Consider the following 11,263-nt stretch of genomic DNA (forward strand, 5'->3'; position numbering starts at 1 on the left):
CCTCTGGGACCCGGTTTGAGTCTCCGCCTGGGTTACATGCGTGTGGAGTTTGCATGTCCTCCCCATGTTGTCATGGAGTTTCCTCCAGGTACTCCGGTTTCCCCCCACAAGACAAACTGAAGTTAATTGGAGTTACTGAGTTGCCCTAAACGTACATTTAACGTACCCTATTAGAGCTGGACTCACTTGGCTTCACAATCTCTAGTTTAATGTGGTAGATCATATTATTACATTATGTCACACAAATTCATACATTATCTAACTATATGTTAAGGTCAGTGGAGAACTTCTTGTACATGAACCCACACATGTACAGAGCCCCATGCAGCTTTTCACACCCAGCATAGGTCTAAACCCTCTCCTCTGAATGACTTTCACTCTACACCAAAATCAAAACGAAGTTCTTCACCAAGATCAATTTTCCAATGAGCTTAGAAAAGGATGACGTCCTGCTCTTTCCCGTCTATCTCCACGGTGTAGAGCCTGGGCCGAATGTTGGCTTTCTTCCTGGAATGATTAATTAGCCGTCCAAAAGTTTGCTTCTTGGGGTGACACACATTGAGGTGCGTGTGCATCAATGCAACTGTGATTATTTTTACTGTTCTTGAAGAAAAACATATACCCAGTCTGCTCCTCAGTTGTAGCCTGGTGGATCTGCCAGCCCTCTGTGGCTGTGACTACCCGCCCATGATAGTCACAGACCACCTCACCAGCCTGGAAATGCCGGGTCGTGCAGACGCTCTTGCCCTTCCCCACAATGTCCACCACCACCAGTCCCTTCCACTTTTGTGTGGTGATGAGCTTCTGGATGCGCCTCGAGTCCATCGCCGTCTTGACAGATCCGGTGGGCTTCCAGTCTTTTAGGATCCTGGCAGCGCTGGGGACGTTGCTCTTCCAACCTTGCTTCTTTATCCAAGCGTTGACCCTCGACTCTGTGGGTTCCCGTCTGCCAAAGTGTGCTGTCAAAAGCAAATGAAATTGGTTGGTTAGTCAAGAAGACCATGTGAATCGTGTACATAGGATAGTTTCTCAGTAAAAAGGTCATTAATTAGTGTCAATAACAATACTCAACAGAGGACATGCTTCACGTGCAGTTTCATCTGGGCCTTCAGCCAGCGCTCGTAAAGCTGCCTCTGGAACTGGCCTGACGTCTGTGAACGAACGGTCCTGTCTGGCACATCTCCATCCAGGGTCACCGGATGAGTCTGCAGAAGCCGGTAATATGCTGCCTGGACGTCGGTCCGTTGATTTGATCCAGGGGCAGCACTCCGCACAGCGCCACGGGTAGCACGGATGGTTCCCTCTTCTGCAGAGGAGGCACTGAAATACAAACAGTTTAAGATTAGTGTTCAGTTATGAAGGCTTTGATTGTGTGTGTTGAAAGTCCGACAGCAAACATAAATCATGCTTACCTTAAGTCACCTGCCAGCTTGCTCAGCAGCTTACTGGCTGCCACCACATCTTGAGCCGTCGCAGCAGAGTGACTGAGATAATCAGCCACTAAAGTCTTTTCAGAGTCTGTCATGTTCTTGCTGGCTGTCCCAAACACTCGTCTGGCTGGTCACTGGGTCCAGCTGGTATCTAAAGTGCAAAATTAACATGGCCTTTATTAATACTTCTCACATGATGCCTGATAACGTGTAATCAGAACATATTGTGGGGGAAATGCATCACGATGATTAGCTTACCTTTGGTGCAGCCGGTGGAGGTCGTTTGATGCATTGTATATCGGCCTCCCTGAGGTGGAGACAAAGAACCTCTCATCTCGCCCCGGCTGATTGGTGGTTCTTTTGCTCCAATTGGAGGCCAGGAGCTGCGGACGCACGTGACTGAAGTAGGTCTGAAACCACTGTCGACAGAGGAAAAACATGAACAAGGATTTAATTTTGAAAAGGTGCTGTTTGGTTCGGGCAGGAAATATGAAATAAATCTGGAACAGTTTGAACAACTTACCTTCTCCTCCTCAGAGGATAGGGCAAACGCAGCCACTCGTCGTGTGGAAGATCTGTGCTCCTTTACCCCAATGACCGTGTAGCCCGACTCCTCTCTGGTCCTCTTCATCCACTCCTGGACCTGCAGAAAACAAAGACGTCACACTGGTTAATAAGGGTAATGGCAAAAGTGAAAGTGACAGATAAAGAAGAGTACAGTACTTACAGTCATGTGCTCCACCACGCCTGCTTGCTGGAGATGCTTCAGGATGACAATGGCCTCCAGGTAGTAGAGCAGGAGGCAGCACTCTTTCAGCTCCAGGGGTGTTTCTTCTGGATAAACCTTACCGACGATCGCCAAGAAGTCGTGCTTGGCAGCCCTCAGCACGGCCCAGCAATCTTCTGGATTCAGATGGTTCTTCTCTGTCAGAATGGCATGTCTATAGAAAAATCAATTATTCTCAATCCTGATTTATACAGTCCACACGGAGGGGACTATGGGCAGAATTTATAAGCAAATCACGATGTCAAATGAAATAGGTTATAACAATTGAACTTACCTCCTTTGGCTGATCTCCTTAGTCACCAGCTTAGAACAGCTCAGCTGTAGTGAGTTCAGTTCCTCCATGAAGAACTTGGCGTTGTTCCACAGTCCTCTGCTGTCGTGCCGGAGGTCAGTGATGACAGTGTGGTACTTCAGGAATCTGTCAGAGGAAGTACGGGTATCTAAGTATTCATATGTACGATATACACACATGTTCATATGCACATATATACATATACACCTAAACACATATATAAAATACGCATTAAAATACTATAAAAAAAATATACAAAACATGCTACCAACCTCTTCAAGCTCTTCAGGTAGTTCACCTGGGTCTGCCCGGACAGCCCGGCCTCACTCAGCTCCCGGAAGAAGAACCTGGCCTTCTCCCTCTCCCTGACAAATTCAAGGGAAGGCTTCAGAGGGTTCATATAAAACATGAACCTGCTGACATTTTCCACCTAAAAAGAAAAAAACAGAATGAGAATGAATGAATATATGAATATTTTACTTACTATAAAGCTAAAAGAAGAGTGCATTCTAAGGGAATCCTCACCTCCTGCTTAAAATTTTCATTCAGGAGATCCTTCTCCAAGTATGTGGCGAATCCCTTCAGGAGGGGATGGTCCAGAGAATGTTTCCTGTACAGTCCCTTCTCCTGCATCATGCGCCTGGAGGTCTGTGGCCACTGCACCTCCCGGGTACTGCCATGTGGAAAATATATTTTGTCATAAAATTGCACATTAAATTGGCTAACAAACAAAAGCATAGAGTATCAATGGAGCTGTAAAGCCGAGATACTCATACTCACACTTGAAAGGTCTCGCCACTGCTGACACCGACAATGTCTTCTGACTGCTCACTCTCAGTGCTCTCCGGTCGCTGCCCGGCTGTGACTGTACCAGCCACCACAGGAACACTGCTGGTCTGCGCCACCACTGCTGGGGAGGGTGTGTCTGTCACCACCATGTGGCGACGCTCCAGCTCCTGGATCAGCCTTTCAAAAAAATAAGTAAATAAAAAACTGCTAGTAAATGTCATACAGAAGAAACGACGTGAGATGTGTAAAAAAGACTGAAGGGTTTTCCCACCAACCTGCTCATAGGATTAGCATCATCCAAAATGTCTCGCAGGTGCCTGTAGCTGAACACCCTGCCCCACTGCAGAACTTCAAGCGAATCCTGCTTCGCCTTCTCCACTACTTCACGGATGTCCTTCTTTGAAGACCTCTTCATGCACACCCTAGTCAGATGCACTGGAAGGCGTGTCTGTGTCTTCTTGCACATGGGGCAGAGCAGGAAATGCCTGTTGGAAGCACTTGGGATAATAAAAAAAAACAAACATTTATTTATTTACAGTTAGCTCATGGAAGTGTTACTTAAGATTAGATTAGATTGATGATTTTTAGTTGAATAAGTAAACATTCCAGTCATCCTCTCCATTGTTCATTCCTCACTGTTTTGGATAAATAACATTTGCATATTTATTCTCATCCTGATGAGTCCCAGTCTGGGAAAAGTAATTAGTTAACTACATCTATCACAACTACTGAAACAAGTACAGGTAGACCACAGTCAGTTCGGATTGGGGGCCGCTCCTCTGCTGTACAAATTCTCAACACAGGGACTCCTCAAGGTTGCGTGTTTAGTCCCCTGCTTTATACCTTCTTTACTTCTGACTGTACTGCATCACAGAACAACACCAGTACCATCAAATATGCTGATGATACAATGGTCACTGGAGTGATTACTGGTAGTGATGAGACAGCATATAGGAGAGAGGTGGTGAGTTTAGTGGAGTGGTGTCAGGACAATAATCTCCCCCTAAATGCTGACAAAACCAAGGAGATGATTGTAGACCCACGGAAGAAAGAAAAACAACACACACCACTGCATATTGAAGAGAAGGAGGTGGAGAGAGTGAAATATCTTGGTGTTCACTTGAGTCATGACCTCACTTGGTCTCACAACATCAATCAGCTGGTCTCAACAGCGTTTGTATTTCCTAAGAAGGCTGAGGAAATTTGGAATGGCAACCAGAATTTTTAAAAACTTCTACAGAAGTACTATTGAGAGTATTCTCACCAGCAACATCACAGTTTGGTTTGGGAACTCAACTGCAAAGGACCGGAAAGCCTTGGAGCGGGTGGTGAGAATTGCCCAAACCATTATTGGAGCCGCTCTACCATCACTGGAGGACAACTATCACCCCAGAGTCATCAGGAAAGCCCGTAACATCATTAGAGACAATAGCCACCCTCAGCATAGACTGTTCACACTTCTGCCTTCAGGCAGATGCTACAGAAGTGTGAAATCAAGAACCACCAGATTAAAGAACAGTTTTTATTCACAGGCCATCAGGCTGGTGAATGATTCACACCCACTATCCCTTCCCCCCATAACACTGACTTAATTGTCAGGACAATTACCCTGTGAACAAGGAGAACCATAACCACTCTCCACCCATGCACACACATACACACACACACACAGAACAATTTCTGCAGACTCTGTACAACACATGGACCAGTCAGTGAACTTTATATTCACTTCAGGTCTCATTTAATTGCTCTTTTGCACAATATTGTAAATTATTTCTGAATGTTTATGTGTTTGCACAATAGCCTTTAGAGAGAGATAGAATGCCGGATTCGTCAAAATGACAGGTTGGGTCAAAGGTCACAAAGGTCAAATAAATCAAAAAGTGACAGGTCCGCGCTGCAAGCCGGGTGACGTCATGAGGTAGTGGGAGGGGGGGCTTTTTTTTTGGCTGTGAGCCAGTTGAGCATTGGGATAGGGGTTTATTTGTATATAGTTTATTTATTTATTTATTATAATTATTATAATTTAATTATTTATTATTATTTAATTATTTATTATTATTTAATTATTATTATTTTAATTTGAGGAGAGTGCTTATGAGTGTGTTGTTTTGTCTGCATCCACCGGGTGCCGAGCAGGGGACTGAGCAGGGGGGGTTGGTGCGTTAAGGTCCCAAACACTGGGTCTGAGTGGGTGGGTTACCTGATGGAGTGTGAGCGTACGCTGTACCACCGTGGTAAGGTCCCGTGGCTTTGGATAATCCGCAAAGGACTCGGAGAGAGCGATGCCGGAGAGCTGAGAGTTGTGCTGCGCGAGACTGAAAGAAATCCTGTGAGAATGAACAAGTTGGAGCTAAGAATGAGAGGAGGAGGAGGGTCTGACGTCCAGTAAAAAACGCTTAGCAGTAGTTTGACCATCTGTGTGTGTCTGTGTGTGTGTCTGTGTGTGTGTGTGTGTGTGAAAGCCGACACCCCCCTGCAGCAGTAGCAGTTTGGCCTTGTGTTTTTCCTCATGCAACCTATGTACATCCCGATAGGTCAAATCCCGGTCAAACTGTAATTTCGGCCACACATCAAGTTTGACACTTTGTATTTCAGTAAATTTTGGTTGAAGTTTTGTCTTTTACCCCTGACTCCCCGCCACACATCAAGTTTGACATTTTGTATTCCAGTAAATTTTGTCTTTTCCCCCCGACTCCCCCCATACCGTCTGCACAGTTAAAACGTACATCGAAATAGACAACAGATAAAACTTGACAGGACGTATATTTCTCCTTAAATAAATCCTAAAAAGTAAGCAACCGCAGATATTTTTATTACCTTGAGAAGGGTTTCCCTCCTTTGGTAAAGAGACACAAGTACCCCACACCCAGTATCATCAACGCCTTGCCCTACTGGAAAGAGAAAACTACACGGGACCTGCATAGAGTGAGTATATTATTTCTTTTATACGTGTTTTATGATAAACACCATACAATAAAATAACTTAAAATAATTATTTTATTTTTAGAGATTCAGCTATTTTGGGTTTGTTTTTTTTTTCTCTACGGGAGACGCTGCGGATAGAAAACTCCATATAGTGAGTATATTATTTCTTTTATACATATGATAAACGCTATACATTAAACACTATACATTATAACTTATTCTAATAATAGGTATTCCCTGTTTTCTATGTACAAGAGAGACGGCGCGGACCGGTCAAGAGAAAATCTACGCAAGACCTGAATCAGCAGGTATGGACGGAGCAACACCCCCCTCCTATACCTGAAGCGCTATTAAATGAAATAGACAACATCAACAACGCTAATAATGATGAAAATGATGCGGTTTACTTTGCTCAACACGACTCGCCACCCGCAGCGTCTGGTGAAGCGACGGCCCAAGAGCCCTGTTTGCTACCATCCTTAGAGACATTATTAATAACCTTCCTGTGCTGTTAGGGTCGGCACCGACCCATTTTTAAGTTTAACATGCATAAAAGCACCACATATATTTGTGCATACTCTTAAAACGAAAGGCTCCATATTGAACCTTTTAGATTGGTACATATATGACACTCCTTGGACATTCTCAATTAAAAGAAATGGCACCTTTTTGAAGGCAATGGTTATATTTCCTCTGGTTAGAACCCCTATAGTTCTATATAGCACACCCAAGAACCTTTTTTTCGAAATATATACTGCATCAAAGCTTTTTGACTTTGTCAGGAATCTCTATTTAAACTAAATAAAAATTAAAACAAAATCAAGGTAAGGCATCCCCACACATGTAAGGTAATATAAGACCAGTTCAGTTTATTTATATAATTCTCTAGAGGTTTATTTTATCATTATTTTTTATTGAAAACGAGAGGAATGCTGTCAAAAGAAAGGTCCACAAAGCCACACCAAAAATATTAAAACCAGTCTTTTCATGGATAAGGAAGCCTAACAAGGTAACCAAGAGGTAAGAAACAAATTGGATGATAAATAATTGTTTTGAGGGTATCTTATGGCTGATGTAAGACACGTGCTGCTTGACACCGACCCGTCTAACATAAGAGACAGGAACAGAAAGCTAACATAGGCCGAAGGTTAAGCGTGTTAAATGAAAGGCAGCGGGATAATTCCCCATAATGCCGCACTATAACAAAATCAAACGCGACGTGAAAATGTTTAATAAATAAATAAAAATGTCAGGGACGTCTACGACAAACGCAGATTGTTGACTAGTGCGGAAACTGCCTTTTGGATACCGAACTGTAAAAACTAGCAGCATCGCAAAAAGGGTGTTGTAAGTCTTTAAAAATATTTCATCGAATGAATTTATTAGTGTAACATGAAAGTGTTTCAAAGATGTACAGATGTTTTAAAATGTAATATGAAAGTTTTTCAAAGTAAGATGTACAGATGTTTTAAAATGTAACATGAAAGTTTTTCAAAGTAAGATGTACAGATGTTTTAAAAAATGTAACATGAAAGTTTTTCAAAGTAAGATGTACAGATGCTTTAAAAATGTTCGGGTGTTTTATTTTCTAGACGCGTTGTACAAAAACGTTTTGTTATGTGTACGCAGCGCAAGCATGTTTGTACAAAGTTTTATGCATTCATTTTGCGAATCAGTTTTGAAATCTAATATGAACGTGGCTTTTATTTTACAAAAACAAAGTTGCAAAAAATTTGTAGGCTCTTTATCAAAGCAGATTTTGTTAATATAACAGTTAAACAAGTTTTTTTTTTATTTTCAAAGTTGCACAAGGGTTTTAAAATGTAACATGTACACGTGTGTTTTATTTTTCAAACTTGTACAAAAATGTGTGTGTACATTTATCAAATGAGTTTTAAAATGTAACATGTACAGGTATTTTATTATTCAAAATAAAAGTTGTACATACATTTTGTTATATGTATGCAGCACGGTCATGTTTTTAAAATGTACTAATTTTTGCGGGGTGGTGGGCACCTCTCGTGGAATCTATCAATCTTTCGCAGCTTTTGAACCCTGAGCCACAAGGGGACTGGGGCTTTTAACCGTGAGACTCGACACCTACACATTAGATCCTTACTTCAGCAATGGTTCCCATGTACCCAGTGTATAGGGTCAGGTCCATCGCAAGAGAATGTCTCCGCCGTGAGAGAACGATCCACCAGCATTTTGTGTATCAACGAATCTGTAACCATTCTTTCCATTCATTATATGCTGAGTTTTCCAAAACTGTTTTTTAGCTGAAGCATAAAAAGCTGTAACTTCGAGTGCACCTGGTTTAATAGCATTTTATTTATAACAGTAGGAGCTTGTAAACTGCATTTAGCGGTCGCATTAAAACACATTAAAAACTTTAAAGAATAAAGCCTTAGTTATTTTTAATAAAGACGGCTTTCTAGTAAATGGTTTTCCTACAAGGTGATCCCGTGGCCTATACTTAAGACATCCGGGCGCCTGATTTGAGATGTTTACTGAGGACGGTATGTTAAGTTAACAGTAGTGACTGAGTTTTTTGCACTATTTGTTTATTGTTTGTTGTGTGTTCTACATACATGTTTTCACTGGAGGATCTGCATTTATTCTCATTGTACATGTGTATAGTGACAATAAAAAGGCATCCATTCATTCATATAATATGTCGGACACAATGGCTCTGAGCACGAGGGAGTCTGCGGTGAGGTGCACGAGCTGCTAGCTGATGTAACGCTGCGAACAGTGGGGCTCTGACATTCTTAAGGTGCGGCTAACTATCCCCGAGACACTTTAGCCAGGATCGTGTATATTTGCGCTTAATGCTGCTGTCAATGTCAGGGTTTTGCTGACTCTTATAGGGAGCTGGCGAGCAATAACATTTTTTAGCTGGTCCTTTTCATTCAGTACATACACGCTTTAGAAGAAAACCTAATCACCATTAAAATAAATAAATAAATAAATGTACAAAACTATTGAAATCTCCCAGAAGCATGTGCATATTTTTCTGGTTTGCGTGTGTTTGTGTGTGTGGGTGGGTGGGTGTGTGTGCGTGGTTGCCTAAGCCCAGTCGGCCTAGTGTTTGATAGGTGATGGAGAAGCGTACGGTCGTGGGGACAATAAACTACATGCGCCTATGCCAACATGTGTTTAAGTACTGTATAGCGACAAACATGGACGCTTTCTTTAACGTAAAACAGTTAAAGGCTCATTCGGTTTTGTTAACATTCTTAATTTTTTTAATTTCAAGTAGCCTCTAATCACCTTACATTAGTTCTGATTTACCGTAGTCACCAATTAGAGTATTTTAAAACAATGTCACCACATGTTAAAGCTATCAAGGAAACATGATTATATCAGCGGAACAAACCAGTCGCCGGTATGTATAGACAGATCATGTGTTGCTCATCAATCGACAGCATTTTGAAATCTATTTGTATTTAGACAAATATATAGGGAATAAAGCGTTGTGTTTTAAAAGCAGACATTGAGGCCGAATTTAAATTGGTCACAATTGTATTTTTTTCCGCAGCTAGAAGTGTCGGCTGAGCCTGATTTTAATTGGCATGTCGGTTTAGGATTCTTGCAGTAGAAGTTATGCAGTGAATTGCGGTACTCTGAAATTAAGTGATATGTGTATTAGAATCGTGAAGCGTCATCTTCCTTTGTTTTAGGTTCACCCCAGGCATTTTATGAATTGTAATGTAATATCAGACAGTGTGTGATGAATTTCTGAAGGCATGTTATATATGACCATTTCGTGGAAGCGTCTCATGGAAAAATGTAGTTGCAGTTTGTCAGGACTAAAGACTGGCTAATATGACATGGTGAACAAGTCCTGTGGTTAAAGAATGCTTGCCTGCTGCTTAAAACATTGTGTTGTATGCCGAATATTTCTTGCCCATAGACTACATGTTGCTATACTGTTCCTTTGTAATATTCAAGTATTATTTTTTAAATCATTTAATGAAATAGGTAAATATCTCATCATTGATGACTATGGTCCACCTGAGTGACAAGTAACCTGTCCTGGACAGAGGTTTCTTTAAGGCCTGTTGTGGGAACCCCATGGTGTAGCATTAAGAGAAAGAATACAGGGAGTGGTACAAATGAGCAGTTGTCCTGCCCCCTTTTACTCATTTTGGATGCTTAAATTACTAAATTGTGATTTTAATGCTAATCTGTATGATTCTATGGTCTGAGTGAGTCTCCAGTACTACATGAATGGTAAACTTAAAAACTCTACTTCTCTTAGCTTAATGATATTTTCTTTTACTGTGTACGATTGGTAGAAATGAAAATCGTGATTTGCCTCTCAGCTTGTGTGTGTGTTTGTGTGTGTGTGTGCATGCGGTGTATCAACAATGACAATTAATCACTAAATTCTAAACAAACCCACATATAAAACCCCCTCCCCACCCTCCCCAGACACCTATAAAGCACAGCATTCTTGCTCTCACCCCCCTCTCATTTTGTGAAAAGCATGTCTGTTGCCAAGACTACAGCTCGTGTCTTGAGTCGTACATACTATGACCCCAGCCACCCGGGGTCATACGGAGGGGCCTCCAGACTGCAGAGAGCTGTGCAGGAAGATACGGGGAAAAAAAGTAGGTACTGATGACATCAGAGAGTGGCTGTCTATGCAAGACAGTTATACTTTACATAAGCCGGCTAAAAAGAATTTCCCCAGGAACAGAGTGTTTAATACCGAGAGCCATGTATCAGCGGCAGGCCGGTTTATGCGACATGTAAGGGCTGGTGACGTACAACGACAGGTTAAAGTATCTCCTTACGGTGATTGATTTTTTTTCCTAAAAGGCCTACTTGCGTGTGTTAAGAAACAAGACAGGGGTGGTTGTAACGGAGGCCTTTGATTTTATTTTAACCGAGGAGGCGTGTCCCTCAAGTTACACACGGATGCGGGTAATGAGTTTGAAGAAAGAACTTTTCAGAAACTTTTAAAAAGTAATAAAATCACCCATTTCACCATTTAACCAAACGTTAAAAGAGAGGATGTCCAAGTCAAAT

The sequence above is a fragment of the Paramormyrops kingsleyae genome, chromosome 25 (genome assembly GCF_048594095.1).
Source record: "Paramormyrops kingsleyae isolate MSU_618 chromosome 25, PKINGS_0.4, whole genome shotgun sequence".
NCBI lineage: Eukaryota > Metazoa > Chordata > Actinopteri > Osteoglossiformes > Mormyridae > Paramormyrops > Paramormyrops kingsleyae.